Consider the following 19,393-nt stretch of genomic DNA (forward strand, 5'->3'; position numbering starts at 1 on the left):
GATATATATGAAGTAAATATAAACTTATCAGTATGACACAAGTATATGAAGTGCTTGTACAGCTAATGTAACTAGGCGAAATGCAACTTACCATATTACAGAATGCACATGACAGTTGTTAAAATAAGAATGTCATTTAACATCATGCATGCACTGGGGGAAATTCCCTTCCATACGGTCAAGCTATTACAAAAAACAAACAAGACATGTGTTTGTCAGAAACACAATGCCCCCTATCGCGCTGCTTTGAAGCCATATATTTGACCTTTGAACTTGAAGGATGACCTTGACCTTTTACCACTCAAAATGAGAAATTTTCTGTATAATTGTTTACTGAAGAAGGCCTGCCGCCGAAATATTTAATAAAAGAGTGACCGTATCAAGTGTTTACATCTTTTAATTTTTAATATTCCTCAGTCACCTAAATAAAAATTAACCAAACCTCTACGAACACAAATGGAACATTGTGATTTTTGATAGGGCTGATGACACTCAGGAGGGCAAGAAAAATCATTTTCCAATATTCTAATAAAAGCAAGGACTTTCTTTCTTTGTCAAACTCTTATAATTAAGGTTTTCAAGCATAGCAGGTATTTATGGGCTATTGAGATTGACTTTAATTGTATTAAAATTTAACAGATTTTCACACTTTTGTGTTAAACAAATAGCACACTTCCTACATATTTCACATCAGTAATAATGTGGTAATAATATGGTGCCTTGAAATCAACCTCTCAAGTCTCCTTAAACCTTTCCCACTCAGAAACAAAGTGAAAATGGCTATGTGCAAAGAGCATAAAACCAGAACATCCTGCCAGTATATAACTAGCAGTCTGTTCAGGTTTTATGTTGTTTGCTGCTCATCAGTATCTAATAGTTGGAAATGAAGCCTTTAAAACTTGAATCAACCTTGGCGAAATGTTGTTCATGATTTCTTGAACACTTCAAGCCAATCAGGAATTGTTCATGAACCGTTCTCAAAAAGTTCCTGATCTTGGTTCATGAACTTTTGGACATGAACTATTCTTAAGACACGTTCATGAACAGTTTATGAATTTTTGTTGAACACTTCAAAGTTCATGAACAGTTCTTCATCTAACCATAAATACTTAGTAATGAACATTTCGTGAACAATTATTTCTGATGACTTTTCTGAGACAGACTTTGAGGATCCATCATGAATAATTCATGAATTCCTTTGTGCTAGATGTTTCATAAATATTTTTGAAAGTAATATTGAAATGTCTAGCATACTAATCTTATAGATTTGTGAAACCTGTGAAGTTAGTATTTTCACCACTGTAAGTAAGAGTTATTGACCTGTTCTAGAGAATTTTAAGAACATTTGTACAAGAACTGTTCTGAAGAACTGCTTTCAGGAACAGTTCAATAACTTTTTAAGGACCTTTCCTGTTCTTGAATTATTCTTAAACTATTTTTGAACACTTTAAGAACTTTTTGAACAACATGTTTCCTTCTGATGTTCTTAAACAGGTCTACTCAATGTTTTTGAACATATGATGGACTTTTTAAGAATCCAATATGTTCTTAAAAGGATCTGTCATTGTTCTTGGAAGACTTAAAAGACAAGTTTAAGAACATTTTAAGGACATCTTATTTCAAGAACAGTTTAAGAGGATATCAAGAACTCAAACATGTACATTGCATTGCTGTTTTTACAAAGGAAGAATATTGTGTGCACAGGAAGTTGAAACGGAAGGCACATGGTTTATGTTATATTTGAAAATGTAAGTCTTTAATAAATTACCGGCTGAACTGATCAGCCATTGGTTCCATTTCAAGTTCTTTGGCACTGTAAGTGTAACCATTTCAGGGAAACCATTGATTAGTAAATGATTCTTGAACTGAAAATGAGACTATTCATAATCTTTTCAATACATGAATTATTCATGAACATATAGTGCAAAGTTGTATTATGAAATTTAAAGAGTATTATCAAACCACTTGTATCTCAGTTATTAGTGTTATATTTAAATTATTGTTATATGTTGCTATCTGTTAAGTGCTAATACAAGACTTGTTTCTTCTTACCCTGACCTGTTTGTTGAGCTTTGGTAACACTTATGATAACCTTTGCATAAATTGACAAATTCTTATTCATGAATAGTTCATGAACACTTCATGCCACCTCAGTTCATGAATTCTTGAAGAACTATGGTTCATGAACTATTCACTGACAGTCCATGAACAGAAAATGAGCCATTGAAAAATAGAAAAAAATGTTCATGAACTGTTCATGAACAGCAAAACCCTGAAGAATTTTTCACGAATTGTGTTGTTCATGAACTGTTCAAGAACACTTCATGCCGTTGGTGTTCATGAATAGTTCATGCACATTTCATGCCATTATGGTTCAAGAATAGCTCATGAACACTTCATGCCATAAGGGTTCAAGAATAGTTCATGAACACTTCATGCCATTAGGTTTCAAGAATATTTCATGAACACTTCATGCCATTAGTGTTCATGAACAGTTCATGAACTAAAATTTCAAGAACATTTCACAGACGTGGCTCATTTTCTGTTCACTTACTATTCGTGAACAATTCATGAACTCAGTTCACGAACAGTTCATGAATTATTCGTGAACTGCAGAACAACATTTCGCAGGAGAAGTAAGAAAGGTCTTACATTAAATTTAACTAAGGGACTACAAATGCTCCAAAATATGTATCTAAGTGGAAAAGGGTTAATACTGGCATGTTACAAAAGGACAATAATGCCCTTCATAACCCCGACTTTGTCCTTGTTTATGCATTGCCAAAATAAACTTTAGAATACCCTAGGTGTACATGCATAATTTAAAATACTTTACGACAATAACACAAATTATCTTTTGCAAGCAACCATTGACCAAATGCACAATCAACATAAAGAACAACTATGGACATTATTCAAAGGCAAGCCATGGTATTGGGGTCCTGTGTGCTAGGCCTATTTAATTATTTCAATCCATACATGTCCGAAACCATGCACACTCTAAGCTAGTCATTATGGTTCTATTTTCGACGTAAGACCTATATAAAAGACAATATTGAAGTTAAAAATTAATACAGGCTTGACAGACTTGACAAATCAGAAAGCAGAAAATCAGAATGGTAGTTAAACCAGTACATGATAGGCAATGTTAGACCATGCTTTTGCGTTAAACTGAGTTCAAATGGAAAATTAAACAATGAAATGCCATTGGAGCAAGTAAATAGCACACATTAATCTTTGAACCATTGTAAGGTTCAATTGCCAATTAATTAAGCCACTTTCCGCCCCGCATATGGATGATTTTTATTATATAACATAATTTTTCCCATTGCCATTTATTGGCCATAAGGTGTGCAGAATATTTGCAAAAAATAAAATACACCATTTTGACAATTTTTGTCAAACCGATGTGATCTTCCAAAATTCAATGCAAACAATGAAAAAACACTGGGCTATTTTAGTGATAAGAATTCTGTAGGACCATATTTCAGTGCAATTTCTATATATGTATGTTCTAGATTTTTTTTCTAGGACTGACAATCATGCAGACAATCAGTACATGTACTAAAAAAAACATACATGTACCATGATTAAATTAAGATTATTAGTAAGCACACAACATTTCTTTTTATTTCATGTAGGGACAAAAGGATCACAAAAGCTACAGGGTTCTGCTAAAAAAAAAGCAAGGGTTGAAAGTAGGACCTTTTCTATTAACTTAATTAATATTGAAAAAAAAAATGTCCTACACCTTGTGAATATGGTTACGGGCAAAGTTTATTGATTTGGAATTTACGATTTTTGAAGTACTTATATTCACTTTCTACAGATGTTTACTTTTTTGTTGACCAACCTTATCTCTTAAGCATTTAGATATATTTTGACGCCTTTGGAGTCACTTAGAAAGTTGAATTAAAATTAAAGAAATTTCTTACTAGATTCATGTTTTAAAAGCTTCATTTCCAACCCTTAGATACTGATGAGTTACTCGCAGGCTGTTCTGGTTTTATGCTGATTACAACAGCCATTTTCACTTTGCTTCTGAGTGGGAAAGAATTAAGTGGCAGGTGGTAGGAACCAAAAATGAGCAGGGCGCAGAACCTAGTTATTCTTGAATGCCTAGAGCGTTTATGGTTCAGTTATTCTTGATAAAACCAAATTCAATAAAAACAAGGGCTGTTTGTAAAACATGCATGCCCCCCATATGGGCTGTAAGTTGTAGTGGCAGCCATTGTGTGAATACGTTTTTTGTCACTGTGACTTTGACCTTTGACCTAATATTAGTTATCATCCGGACACCATTAAACTATTTGGAGTCACTGTGACCTTGACCTTTGACCTAGTGACCTGAAAATCAATAGGGGTCATCTGCCAGTCATGATCAATGTACCTATGAAGTTTCATGATCCTAGGCATAAGCATTCTTGAGTTATCATCGCGCTCGCGATCTTTGGACCCCAACAACCGCGATATATTGGTGTTGCAGTGTATTGGGATGAATCTTCTGACCAAGTTTCATGAAGATCGAAAAATAAATGTGACCTAGAGTGTTTACAAGGTTTTACTATAGCCATATAAGGAAAAATGCCCCGGCCCCGTGGTGGCCATGTTTTTCAACCAACCGTCATCATTTTTGAACTCGTCGATGATATCATTGAGACCAATCTTCTGATAAAATTTCATGAAGATCGGACTATAAATATGGCCTCTAGAGTGTTAACAAGATTTTACTATAGCCATATAAGGAAAAATGCCCCACCCCTTGGCAGCCATGTTTTTCAAGCAACGGCTACCATTTTTGAACTCATACAAGATATCATTGGGACACACCTTCTGAGCAAGTTTCATGAAGATCTGAAAATAAATGAGGCCTCTAGAGTGTTAACAAGGTTTTACTATAGCCATATAAGGAAAAATGCCCCGCCCCCTGGCGGCCATGTTTTTCAACCAACCGGCACCATTTTCGAACTCGTCTAAGATATTATTGGGATGAATCTTCTGACCAAGTTTCATAAAGATTGGACTATAAATGTGGCCTCTAGAGTGTTAACAAGATTTTACTATAGCCATATAAGGAACAAATCCCCGCCCCTTGGCAGCCATGTTTTTCAACCAAAGGTTACCATTTTTGAACTCATACAAGATATCATTGGGACACACCTTCTGAGCAAGTTTCATGAAGATCTGAAAATAAATGAGGCCTCTAGAGTGTTAACAAGGTTTTACTATAGCCATTTAAGGAAAAATGCCCCGCCCCCTGGTGGCCATGTTTTTCAACAAACCGACATCATTTTCGAACTCATCCAAGATATTACACTGCAACGCCGATATATCGCGGACTGTTATATCGGGCTGTCCAATACACTGCAACGCCTATATATCGCGGACCGTTATATCGAGCTGTCCAATATATCGCGCTTTGGCTATGGCTCCCAAAAATCCGGCGAGAATGATCACTAAATGACATGTTTTAATCAGAGAATTCGCTAACTTACGCAAAAAACTGGTTCTAGCTTGTATTAACACCCTATATGTAGCGGCTTACTATGGCACGCAGTGAAGCATGAAAAACAGTAGATATAAGTGACAGTGTTGTGTACACACGGCTGGGGTTGTTTTTAACACTTAACAAATAACCAATTAGTGTCATTTCAAAGGTAATAATGGCAGTTTACTGGTATATAAACTGTTAAATTTCGGTACTGGTCATGAATTTATTTGTTCTGATAAAAAGCGTGGGTGTATTTATTTCTAAATAAAAGTTTCGTAGCAGGTACAACATTGAGATAATTTTATTTCCAGTAAAAGTTTCGTTGTAAATTTCAACTAAAGTACCGCAGCATCTCGCAAATTATGTGGCATTGACATTTCCTCTTAATAAAATATAATTTAAACACGCTGTATCATTACCGTTACGCTGTTTCAGTTCCTTAATTAGGACTATTTATAAGGGTAAATTCCAATATATGCACAATTTTATTTTATACGTTTTTTTACAGCAAGAATTCTTGTTTTGAACTGTTTCGCGAGCAATCGTACATGAAAATGAAAAATATAATTTTCATTTTGGTTTTTATGATAAATACAGATACGTATGTAGTTATGAAAAATGTTTATTGAAGAATTGGTTTGCAATTATCACTTTACAAATATGTAGTAGCGCCGTATATAAAATGAAAACATTGGGGAAATTTGACAAATTAACTGCAATACAATTTAGTTAGACATTTCTCGAGTTATATCGCGCGCTGGATATATCGTGCTCGCAATCTTTGGACCCCAACAACCGCGATATATCGGCGTTGCAGTGTATTGGGATGAATCTTCTGACCAAGTTTTATGAGGATTGGACAATAAATGTGGCCTCTAGAGTTTTAACAAGATTAGCCATATAAGGCCATATAAGGAAAAATGCCCCGCCCCTTGGCAGCCATGTTTTTCAAGCAAACGTAACAATTTTCGAACACATCCAAGATATCATTGAAACCAATCATCTGACCAAATTTCATGAAGATTGGACAAAAAATGTGGCCTCTAGAGAGTGAACAAGGCAAATGTTGACGTCGCACAACAGACAAAGCACTACGGACAACGCACGACGGACAAAAGGCGATCACGTTGTGCTCAGCCTTTTACTACTACAATCCAGTTTCAGTTGCCTGCAAATCAATTATTATCTTTACAATGCTTGGACGTTATCCAATCTATTACTGTTTGTATGAACCAAGAGAGACAAAGATAATAAATAGATAATTATTTGAACTAGTGACCTCAAAATTAATAGGGGTCATCTGCGAGACATGATCAATCTACCCATGAAGTTTCATGATCCTAGGCGTATGCGTTCTTGAGTTATCATCCAAAAACCATTTTACTATTTCGGGTCACCGTGACCTTGACCTTTGACCTAGTGACCTCAAAATCAATAGGGGTCATCTGCAAGTCATGATCAATCTACCCATGAAGTTTCATGATCCTAGGCGTATGCGTTCTTGAGTTATCATTCAAAAACCATTTTACTATTTCTGGTTACCGTGACCTTGACCTTTGACCTAGTGACCTCAAAATCAATAGGGGTCATCTGCGAGTCATGGTCAATGTACCTATGAAGTTTCATGATCCTAGGCCCAAGCGTTCTTGAGTTATCGTCTGACAACCACCTGGTGGACGGACCGACAGACCGACCGACAGACCGCAGACCGACATGAGCAAAGCAATATACCCCCTCTTTTTCGAAGGGGGGCATAATTATTTATAAGCTGATATACTCTCGGATGTTTAGCTATTGTGGCAAGAATCATTCCATCAAAGGCCTAATATTGTTCATAAGTCACTGGTTTGAAACCAACTATTCAAATATTTCTAAGCAGTCTATGCCAATAAAATATAGAGCGAAACTAAAAGCTAGACATATGTAGCTGATGTACTCTCCAATGTTTTGCTCTTCAGGCAACAATCATTCCATCAAAGGAAGGCCGGTTCATAAGTCACTGTTTGGAAAGAACTGTTCAAATATTTATAAGTAGTCTATGCCAAAAAACATATAGACCAAAGGCTATATAGAGACGCACTATACATGTTTGTCCTCATCATAGTCTGATTTGGATATAAAAACTACATTAATGCTGTGCAAGGATTTCCTAAGCCTTGAAACCTCAATCCTTGAAACCACAATCCTTGAAACCGCAATCATAGCCCATCCTTGGGGGTTGCCTCTGTGCCTAAACAAATTTCTTGGCAAAGGCTTGCACAAATATTTCAGCTTTACTCTGTGAAAACAGTGCTTAATGCCTGTGACAAAAGTGCTGTCCCAATTTATTTGGCCTGTGCAGTATGCATAAACTACATGTAATCAGTGGCAACACTTTTTGCCTAGACTGAAGTTTCATTTAGAAGAAACCTCCTGGGAAAGAGAAACTTCCTAAAAACGAAAGTCTGCACAGACTAATCTGGAAATACACTTAACGCAAATTCAAAAAGCCCAGTTTTCCCAAAACAAGGCTCCTATTTATTAGTTATTTGTGTTTTTCTTGTAAATCGTAGAATGGTTAACTTTTAAATTGTTACATAAACTGATTAATTGTGCAATTGTATTGTGCATTTTTAAAGGGATCTTTTCACGCTTTGGTAAATTGACAAAATTGAAAAAAGTTGTTTCTGATTCGTAAGTTTTCGTTTTAGTTATGATATTTGTGAGGAAACAGTAATACTGAACATTAACCATGCTCTAATATAGCCATTATATGCATCTTTTGACGATTTTAAAACCTAAAAATTATAAAGCGTTGCAACGCGAAACGATTGAATAATTTGGAGAGTTCTGTTTTTGTTGTTAAATTTTGTGCAACTACGAAGATTGCTTATATAAGGTATAAAATACGTCAAGAATGTGTACTCGGCGGAATAGCTCAGTAGGCTAAAGCGTTTTTGAACTGTTTCGCGAGCAATCGTACATGAAAATGAAAAATATAATTTTCATTTTGGTTTTTATGATAAATACAGATACGTATGTAGTTATGAAAAATGTTTATTGAAGAATTGGTTTGCAATTATCACTTTACAAATATGTAGTAGCGCCGTATATAAAATGAAAACATTGGGGAAATTTGACAAATTAACTGCAATACAATTTAGTTAGACATTTCTCGAGTTATATCGCGCGCTGGATATATCGTGCTCGCAATCTTTGGACCCCAACAACCGCGATATATCGGCGTTGCAGTGTATTGGGATGAATCTTCTGACCAAGTTTTATGAGGATTGGACAATAAATGTGGCCTCTAGAGTTTTAACAAGATTAGCCATATAAGGCCATATAAGGAAAAATGCCCCGCCCCTTGGCAGCCATGTTTTTCAAGCAAACGTAACAATTTTCGAACACATCCAAGATATCATTGAAACCAATCATCTGACCAAATTTCATGAAGATTGGACAAAAAATGTGGCCTCTAGAGAGTGAACAAGGCAAATGTTGACGTCGCACAACAGACAAAGCACTACGGACAACGCACGACGGACAAAAGGCGATCACGTTGTGCTCAGCCTTTTACTACTACAATCCAGTTTCAGTTGCCTGCAAATCAATTATTATCTTTACAATGCTTGGACGTTATCCAATCTATTACTGTTTGTATGAACCAAGAGAGACAAAGATAATAAATAGATAATTATTTGAACTAGTGACCTCAAAATTAATAGGGGTCATCTGCGAGACATGATCAATCTACCCATGAAGTTTCATGATCCTAGGCGTATGCGTTCTTGAGTTATCATCCAAAAACCATTTTACTATTTCGGGTCACCGTGACCTTGACCTTTGACCTAGTGACCTCAAAATCAATAGGGGTCATCTGCAAGTCATGATCAATCTACCCATGAAGTTTCATGATCCTAGGCGTATGCGTTCTTGAGTTATCATTCAAAAACCATTTTACTATTTCTGGTTACCGTGACCTTGACCTTTGACCTAGTGACCTCAAAATCAATAGGGGTCATCTGCGAGTCATGGTCAATGTACCTATGAAGTTTCATGATCCTAGGCCCAAGCGTTCTTGAGTTATCGTCTGACAACCACCTGGTGGACGGACCGACAGACCGACCGACAGACCGCAGACCGACATGAGCAAAGCAATATACCCCCTCTTTTTCGAAGGGGGGCATAATTATTTATAAGCTGATATACTCTCGGATGTTTAGCTATTGTGGCAAGAATCATTCCATCAAAGGCCTAATATTGTTCATAAGTCACTGGTTTGAAACCAACTATTCAAATATTTCTAAGCAGTCTATGCCAATAAAATATAGAGCGAAACTAAAAGCTAGACATATGTAGCTGATGTACTCTCCAATGTTTTGCTCTTCAGGCAACAATCATTCCATCAAAGGAAGGCCGGTTCATAAGTCACTGTTTGGAAAGAACTGTTCAAATATTTATAAGTAGTCTATGCCAAAAAACATATAGACCAAAGGCTATATAGAGACGCACTATACATGTTTGTCCTCATCATAGTCTGATTTGGATATAAAAACTACATTAATGCTGTGCAAGGATTTCCTAAGCCTTGAAACCTCAATCCTTGAAACCACAATCCTTGAAACCGCAATCATAGCCCATCCTTGGGGGTTGCCTCTGTGCCTAAACAAATTTCTTGGCAAAGGCTTGCACAAATATTTCAGCTTTACTCTGTGAAAACAGTGCTTAATGCCTGTGACGAAAGTGCTGTCCCAATTTATTTGGCCTGTGCAGTATGCATAAACTACATGTAATCAGTGGCAACACTTTTTGCCTAGACTGAAGTTTCATTTAGAAGAAACCTCCTGGGAAAGAGAAACTTCCTAAAAACGGAAGTCTGCACAGACTAATCTGGAAATACACTTAACCCAAATTCAAAAAGCCCAGTTTTCCCAAAACAAGGCTCCTATTTATTAGTTATTTGTGTTTTTCTTGTAAATCGTAGAATGGTTAACTTTTAAATTGTTACATAAACTGATAAATTGTGCAATTTTATTGTGCAATTTTAACATACCCCATATTCTCAAGCATCCATTCTACATATATTGCATGAGATAATTATGTTCTTATTAGATTTAACGCATAAAACCCAGCCAACCAAACAAATAAATAGTGATGAGAGTTCAAATATGCATGACATTGCATGACATAAATAAAAACAAGGGCTGTTTGTAAAACATGCATGCCCCCCATATGGGCTGTCAGTTGTAGTGGCAGCCATAGTGTGAATACGTTTTTTGTCACTGTGACCTTGACCTTTGACCTAATGTTAGTTATCATCCGGAAACCATTGTACTATTTGGAGTCACTGTGACCTTGACCTTTGACCTAGTGACCTGAAAATCAATAGGGGTCATCTGCCAGTCATGATCAATGTACCCATGAAGTTTCATGATCCAAGGCGTAAGCATTCTTGAGTTATCATCCGGAAACCATTTTACTATTTCGAGTCACTGTGACCTTGACCTTGTGACCTAACAAGAGCTGTCAGAGGACAGCGCGCTTGACTATTCGAGTGCTTGACAGTATAATGTAAGCCATCATGGGGAAATTGTTCATATTTAATAATTTATTAGACGATCTTTCAAAAATAAAAAAAGGAAAAAAAATTGGGGGGGGGGGGGGTAGGGGGGGTACGGGTGGTGAGAGGGGGGTATAATGTGGGATGTGGTAATTTATTAGATGTTTATTAAATAAATTGGGGGGGGGGGGGTTGGGGGGGGGGTGGGGGGGGGGTAGGGGGGGAGTAAGAGGGGGGTACATGTATAATGTAAGGTGTGGTAATTTATTAGATGTTTAAACAATTTTTTTTTTTGGGGGGGGGGGGGGGTGGGGGGTGGGTAGGGGGTTGGGGGTGAGAGGGGGGGTATAATGTGGGGTGTGGTAATTTATTGGATGTTTAAAAAAAATCCTTTTTTTTTGGGGGGGGGGGTAGGGGGGAGTGAGAGGGGGGTATAATGTGTGGTGTGGTAATTTATGAGTTGTTTAAAAAAAAAATGGGGGGGGGGTAGGGGAGAGTGGTAATTTATTACATGTTTAAAAAAAAAATTTGGAGGGGTGGTGGGAGGGGGTATGGGGGATGGGGGGTGAGAGGGGGGTATAATGTGGGGTGTGGTAATTTATTAGATGATGTTTTAAAAAAAAATGGGGGGGGTGAGGTTGGGGGGGAAGGGATTCTGGTGGAGGCGTCGGGTATTGTTTGGGTGGAATCCATTGTGGTATTCAGGTAAGTGTTGTTTTGTCAAAGTAATAATAAAAATGTGATCATAAAAAAATAACAAATGATCTCACACTGACATAAACAAATATCCTCTATTTATTAAACATGATATTTAAACTTATTGCATTTGTTTCCCCTGTATATAAGAAAGATATAATAGTGTATTACCTCCCCTGTCCTGCTTATATTTATATAAATTTATCAACAAAATTAAACATTAACACAATATTTAATATACAAAATATACAAAAATCTCATATTCTGATAATATTTTTACTGATCCACTTTTTTTACACAAATGATGATGTTTCATTGGACTGATAATTATAGATTTAGGATAACAGACCAGTTGCTTCAGTTATATTGTTCAGAGTTCGCCCTGTTGGCCGCGTATGCGTTCTTGAGTTATCATCCAAAAAGCATTTTACTATTTTGGGTCACCGTGACCTTGACCTTTGACCTCAAAATCAATAGGGGTCATCTGCGAGTCATGATTAATGTACCTATAAAGTTTCATGATCCTAGGCCCAAGTGTTTTTGAGTTATCATCCGGAAACCACCTGGTGGACGGACCGACCGACAGACCGACCGACATGTGCAAAGCAATATACCCCTATTCTACGAAGGGGGACATAAAAAGTCTAAAGTTTGTCAATAAAATCATTTTAATCGCCGTAATACATCGTAACAAAGACCTCTTACCATTTATATCAATTTGCGTTTTTTTATTTGGATACATCATCTCAGAACAGAATGTTTATAAGAACAATGGAATTAAACCGAGTGCAAAAATTTTGAAGTGACAATTCAATCTTTCTAACAGAGGTTCCTGAGATAGTTGATGTAGCACGATTGGTTGATTAAAAAGGAGATCTACCTTGCAGAGGATGCTGGAGATAGTCGATGTATAAATTAGCATATTTTCAAATTGGTAATACTCTGCGTTTTATTATTGCAAAAACACATTTTCGTGAACCGTTGACATGTTTGAAACTTGGATAGATATCATTTTTCTGCAAGCAGACTATATCAAATAAATTGTTTTCATTTGTGCATTAATGATATATTTATGATCTGTTTGTGTTTTATATATAATAGATGCCAGAAAATAGTTTATGTTGCTTATTCTACCTATTAAAGTGCTGCCTGGATTCCAGGCGGCAGAGTTGACATGGAAAATGCAGTTAATACCAGTTGCATTTACCAGTGACCCAGATGGACCATAGCTGGGAGTTGGAGTATTGCAACTGGCATAGAACCATGAAATCAGCCTCTAAATCGTTCAAACCTTTACCACATAGATACGACTTTTGAAGCATTCGTTGTCCATCAGAAGGTTGCATTTAATTAAAGACCTTTCATACTAGATTCAAGTTTTAAAGGCTTCATTTCCAACCATCAGATACTGATGAGCAGCAAACAGCATAAAACTTGAACAGGCTGCAAGTCACTTGCAGGCTGTTCTTTTTTATGCTGGTTGCAAAAGTCATTTTTACTTTGCTTCTTATGGGGGAAAAGGTTAATAAATATGCCATTTCTGAACTGTTTATGATCCAAATTTGTTCCTTTAAAAGATTATAAGATATTTATTGGCAATGCAAAAATGAAACTTTCATCTTAAACAAGACTAGACTGGATGTACATTTAAACTCATTAAATCTCAGGACCTCACACAGTTATATGTGGGAGGACCTTTTTCACTGACAGAAGCCCAAAGAGATGTCTGGGCATATCTTCATCAATATACCAGTAAGGGGCAGAAAATTCAATGCCTGGTTGATGATTGGAAAAAAGTATATCCATTACCTTAGTTTCAATAATACAACTCCCAGCTATATTGACCCTTCGGGTCGAGCTCATAGCATCCAAGAAGAACTAGGTCTTAGCTGTATGTATGTACTCATAAAAGCTCAGAGAATCCAAGATGAACTGATCCATTACCATGAGTGACAGTTTGCTCCAGTGCCGGATTAACACACTGGACGCCCATAGGTAGTGAAAGTTGTTGTGACTAAAGTTAAAATTTACGGATTTTCATTTAAAAAAGTAATACTGAAATAAAGTTAAGTCAATTATAATTGTATAGAATCTACTCAATCATTTATTTGATATTTAAGTACTGTGTTTTATACGCACATGATTATTGCTGAAGTAATGCGAGAATGCATTGTTACAGGCTTAGTAATTTAAAAAAAATTGTCACTATCTCATGGTCCCCTTAAAGTCGCGGGACCCATAGGCAGTAACCCACTCCGCCTAATTGTTAATTGGGGACTGGTTTTCCCCTTATGAATTCAGAATTCCATTTAAAATATATAGATAACTGTACCTTAACTGACACACTAACATGCGGGTGTACTCACAGCTCTCACAACTGCAACAACAGGGCCTTGTACACATGTTTGACCTCTTTCTGTAATCTTCATGCTACATTCTGAAACAATTGAAATTACTGGTCAGGGCTCGACATTAACTTTTGAAGCCACTTGTCCAGTCGGACAAGTAGACCATAATTTCACTTGTCCTGACCACAACACAACTTGTCCTGACCATTATATCTAATTCTGCCCAGTACTTTGCAAAATAATGAAATAATACAAAATGCTCAAATTATAGACTTGAATCATTCAAAATACATGTAAACATAATTGTAGGAAATTTCAATATAAAAAGAACTGACTAGAATAACAGGAAAACTCAAGATTATTGATTTTTAAACATTTTACAAAGCCATAATACCTGACAAAAACTTGTGTGTTGCCAACATCAAACAGAAAATGTTAAAAGTGATGTATATGTACAGTTCTTAACTGATATTTAAAAAAATCAAAATCATTCTATACATAGAGAGGACGTCACTACATGTACGTTAATTGTCTGTAAGATAGGTGTTTAAGTACCTTTAAGTGTTTAATGTGACCTTGACCTATAAGTAAGCAACACAGGGTTTGCATGCTTTCACATTGTTTCCACGCGTGTAAAGATCTATAAATAATTTATGGATGTTTATTTATAGATAGCTACATGTATTTAACTCATGTAATGATTTGACTATTTCGATTCATATCATACGGCAGATGCCAATAATTTACACATACTGTACAATTTCCTTTATTTAGTTCAAAGCAAGGCATACTTATGTCACGACTCTGGTCAACTAGTGGTATGATTTTGCAAGTTCATTCAACTAGATCTAATGAAATCAGTAATCATATTTATAATGTATAAACATAAAGAGACACGTGCGAATCAAACACTTGCTACAAACGTCAGGAATGTTCAATATAAAATGACATAAGTAAATACAAATCTTAATATTCATTTAACGATTCAATTAATGGAAAAGTCATTCGTGAGTACTTCTTACATAATTTTATCAACGGGTACCATCCTCCAGCCGGTTGATGTTCTGATTTTTGACATCTATTTGACCAATCGTGATGCATCGACTATCTCCGGACACTCTTACGTAGTTTCCGGAGAAAGACGATGTTTCACGATTGGAATTTTTCGCATATTAAGGTTACATCGAACTATAAAGATGCGGGCAGGATATATATATTGATAAATGGTGTTTCTGCTTCGACTGAAATGATTGCTAAAGCAATGATAGAGAAACTAAATATTCGGTATACATAGTAATTTATTTATTACCGGAAACAATGTATAAGAATATTACTTGAAAATGGAGGATTTTTTAATCACTTGGGATACATGTTGGCTAAAATAATATATTCCGAACCAATTATAAATTATATACCAAGGAAAATGGTTACAGTTACCTAGATAATTATTATATTAATTGTTGTTGTGCTGGTCTATGGTCTCTTCAGGCAACAATCATTCCATCAAAGGAAGGCGGGTTCATAAGTCACTGTTTGGAAAGAAATGTTCAAATATTTATAAGTAGTCTATGCCAAAAAACATATAGACCAAAGGCTATATAGATGTTCAACGCACTATATATGTTTGTCCTCATCATAGTCTGATTTGGATATGAAAACTACATAAATGCTGTGCATGGATTTCCTAAGCCTTGAAACCTCAATCCTTGAAACCACAATCCTTGAAACCGCAATCATAGCCCATCCTTGGGCGTTGCCTCTGTGCCTCAACAAATTTCTTGGGAAAGGCTTGCACAAATATTTCAGCTTTACTCTGTGAAAACGGTGCTTAATGCCTGTGACGAAAGTGCTGTCCCAATTTATTTGGCCTGTGCAGTATGCATAAACTACATGTAATCAGTGGCAACACTTTTTGCCTAGACTGAAGTTTCATTTAGAAGAAACCTCCTGGGAAAGAGAAACTTCCTAAAAACGAAAGTCTGCACAGACTAATCTGGAAATACACTTAACGCAAATTCAAAAAGCCCAGTTTTCCCAAAACAAGGCTCCTATTTATTAGTTATTTGTGTTTTTCTTGTAAATCGTAGAATGGTTAACTTTTAAATTGTTACATAAACTGATTAATTGTGCAATTGTATTGTGAATTTTTAAAGGGATCTTTTCACGCTTTGGTAAATTGACAAAATTGAAAAAAGTTGTTTCTGATTCGTAAGTTTTCGTTTTAGTTATGATATTTGTGAGGAAACAGTAATACTGAACATTAACCATGCTCTAATATAGCCATTATATGCATCTTTTGACGATTTTAAAACCTAAAAATTATAAAGCGTTGCAACGCGAAACGATTGAATAATTTGGAGAGTTCTGTTTTTGTTGTTAAATTTTGTGCAACTACGAAGATTGCTTATATAAGGTATAAAATACGTCAAGAATGTGTACTCGGCGGAATAGCTCAGTAGGCTAAAGCGTTTTTACTTCAGGACTCTGGCAGGACTCCAGGGGTCATTGGTTCGAAACCTGCTCCGGGCAATGTTCTTTTCCTTTTTTAATTTTTTTCTTGATTTTTTACTGGAGCTTTTACGATCCAATGTTTACATTTATCCATATAAAGCATTTAATGAATAAGTTAAAAAAATGCCAAAATCTGTGAAAAGGCCCCTTTAACATACCCCATATTCTCAAGCATCCATTCAGCATATATAGCATGAGATAATTATGTTCTAATTAGATTTTAAGCATAAAACCCAGCCAACCAAACAAATAAATAGTGATGAGAGTTCAAATATGCATGACATTGCATGACATAAATAAAAACAAGGGCTGTTTGTAAAACATGCATGCCCCCCATATGGGCTGTCAGTTGTAGTGGCAGCCATTGTGTGAATACGTTTTTTGTCACTGTGACCTTGACCTTTGACCTAATGTAAGTTATCATCGGGAAACCCTTGTACTATTTGGAGTCACTGTGACCTTGAAGCATTCTTGAGTTATCATCCGGAAACCATTTTACTATATCGAGTCACTGTGACCTTGACCTTGTGACCTAACAAGAGCTGTCACAGGACAGCGCGCTTGACTATTCGAGTGCTTGACAGTATAACGTAAGCAATCATGGGGAAATTGTTCATATTTAATAATTTATTAGGCGATCTTTCAAAAATAAAAAAAGGAAAAAAAAAATTTGGGGGGGGGGGGGGTAGGGGGGTACAGGTGGTGAGAGGGGGGTATAATGTGGGGTGGGGTAATTTATTAGATTAGATGTTTTTAAAAAAAATTAGGGGGGTGGGGGGGTAGGGGAGTAAGAGGGGGGTATAATGTGGGGTGTGGTAATTTATTAGATGTTTAAAAAAAAAAATTGGGGGGGGGGGGGTCGGGTGGGTAGGGGTTGGGGGTGAGAGGGGGGTTTATAATGTGGGGTGTGTTAATTTATGAGATGTTTAAAAAAAAATATTTTTTTGGGGGGGGTTAGGAGGGGGGGGGTAAGGGGGGGTGGGGGTGAGAGGGGAGTATAATGTGGGGTGTGTTAATTTATTAGATGATTATTAGATGATTTTTTTTAATTTTTTCCTGTTTTTGGGGGTCGGGTTGGGGGGTAGGGGAGAGTGAGAGGGGGGGTATAATATTAAGGGTGTGGTAATTTATTAGATGTTTAAAAAAAATTTTTTTTCCCTTTTTATGGGGGGGGGGGGTGGGGGGGAGTGGGGGGGGTTAGGGGAGAGTGAGAGGGGGGTATAATGTGGGGTGTGGTAATTTATTAGATATTTAAAATATTTTTATTTGTTTGTTTTTTTTTGGGGGGGGGGGGGTGGGGGTGGGGGGTGAGAGGGGGGTATAATGTGGGGTGTGGTAATTTATAAGATGTTTAAAAAAAATTAAACAAGGGCTGTTTGTAAAACATGCATGCCCCCCATATGGGCTGTCCGTTGTAGTGGCAGCCAGTGTGTGAATACGATTTTTGTCACTGTGACCTTGACTTTTGACCTAGTGACCTGAAAATCAATAGGGGTCATCTGCGAGTCACGATCAATGTACCTATGAAGTTTCATGATCCTAGGCGTATGGGTTCTTGAGTTATCATCCGAAAATCATTTTACTATTTCCGATCATCGTGACCTTGACCTTTGACCTTGTGACCTCAAAATCAATAGGGGTCATCTGCAAGTCATGATCAATCTACCTATGAAGTTTCATGATCCTAGGCGTATGGGTTCTTGAGTTATCATCCGAAAACCATTTTACTATTTCGGGTCACCGTGACCTTGACCTTTGACCTAATGACCTCAAAATCAATAGGGGTCATCTGCGAGTCATGATCAATCTACCTATGAAGTTTCATGATCCTAGGCGTATGCGTTCTTGAGTTATCATCCGGAAACCATTTTACTATTTCGGGTCACCGTGACCTTGACCTTTGACCTCAAAATCAATAGGGGTCATCTGCAAGTCATGATCAATCTACCCATGAAGTTTCATGATCCTAGGCGTATGCGTTCTTGAGTTATCATTCAAAAACCATTTTACTATTTCTGGTTACCGTGACCTTGACCTTTGACCTAGTGACCTCAAAATCAATAGGGGTCATCTGCAAGTCATGATCAATGTACCTATGAAGTTTCATGATCCTAGGCCCAAGCGTTCTTGAGTTATCGTCTGACAACCACCTGGTGGACGGACCGACCGACAGACCGACATGAGCAAAGCAATATACCCCCTCTTCTTCGAAGGGGGGGCATACAAATTTTGGGGGGGGGGGGTTGGGGGGAGTGAGACGGGGGTATAATGTGGGGTGTGGTAATTTATTAGATGTTTAAAAAAAAATTGGGGGGGGGGTTGGGGGTAGGCGGGAGTGAGAGGGGGGTATAATGTTGGGTGTGGTAATTTATTACATGTTTAAAAAAATTTTTTTTTTTTTTTTTTTTGGGGGGGGGGTGGGGGGGGGGGGGGGGGTACAGGGGATGGGGGGTGAGAGGGGGGTATAATGTGGGGTGTGGTAATTTATTAGATGATGTTTAAAAAAATAATAATTGGGGGTCGAGGTTGGGGGGGAAGGGATTCTGGTGGGGGCGTGGGGTATTGTTTGGGTGGAATCCATTGTGGTATTCAGGTAAGTGTTGTTTTTGTCAAAGTAATAATAAAATGTGATCATAAAAAATAACAAATGATCTCACACTGACATGAACAAATGTCCTCTATTTATTAAACATGAAATTTAAACTTATTGCATTTGTTTCCCCTGTATATAAGAAAGATATAATAGTGTATTTCCTCCCCTGTCCTGCTTATATTTATATTAATCAACAAAATTAAACATTAACA

The 19,393-nt window shown here is 36.8% G+C and overlaps 1 protein-coding gene across 6 annotated transcripts in view; it reads right to left on the reverse strand.

Moving 5' to 3' along the window:
- LOC127856139 (oxidative stress-induced growth inhibitor 2-like) overlaps positions 1–19,393 on the reverse strand; it is a 44,817-nt gene that overhangs the window by 20,572 nt on the left and 4,852 nt on the right. Inside the window, exons 3-4 of one of the 6 annotated variants that reach the window (XM_052392149.1) lie at positions 15,515–15,606; positions 14,096–14,166 (exon numbers count right to left, since the gene is read on the reverse strand). The exons of 1 other annotated variant lie outside the window; for it this stretch is intronic. The gene's annotated coding sequence lies outside the window, so the exon portion shown is untranslated. Of the gene's footprint in view, positions 1–14,061; positions 14,167–15,099; positions 15,181–15,514; positions 15,607–19,393 lie in introns of those variants that run through there. 4 more of the 6 variants (XM_052392154.1, XM_052392151.1, XM_052392155.1 and 1 more) reach the window with 4 other exon arrangements.

The sequence above is a fragment of the Dreissena polymorpha genome, chromosome 13 (genome assembly GCF_020536995.1).
Source record: "Dreissena polymorpha isolate Duluth1 chromosome 13, UMN_Dpol_1.0, whole genome shotgun sequence".
Taxonomy (NCBI): domain Eukaryota; kingdom Metazoa; phylum Mollusca; class Bivalvia; order Myida; family Dreissenidae; genus Dreissena; species Dreissena polymorpha.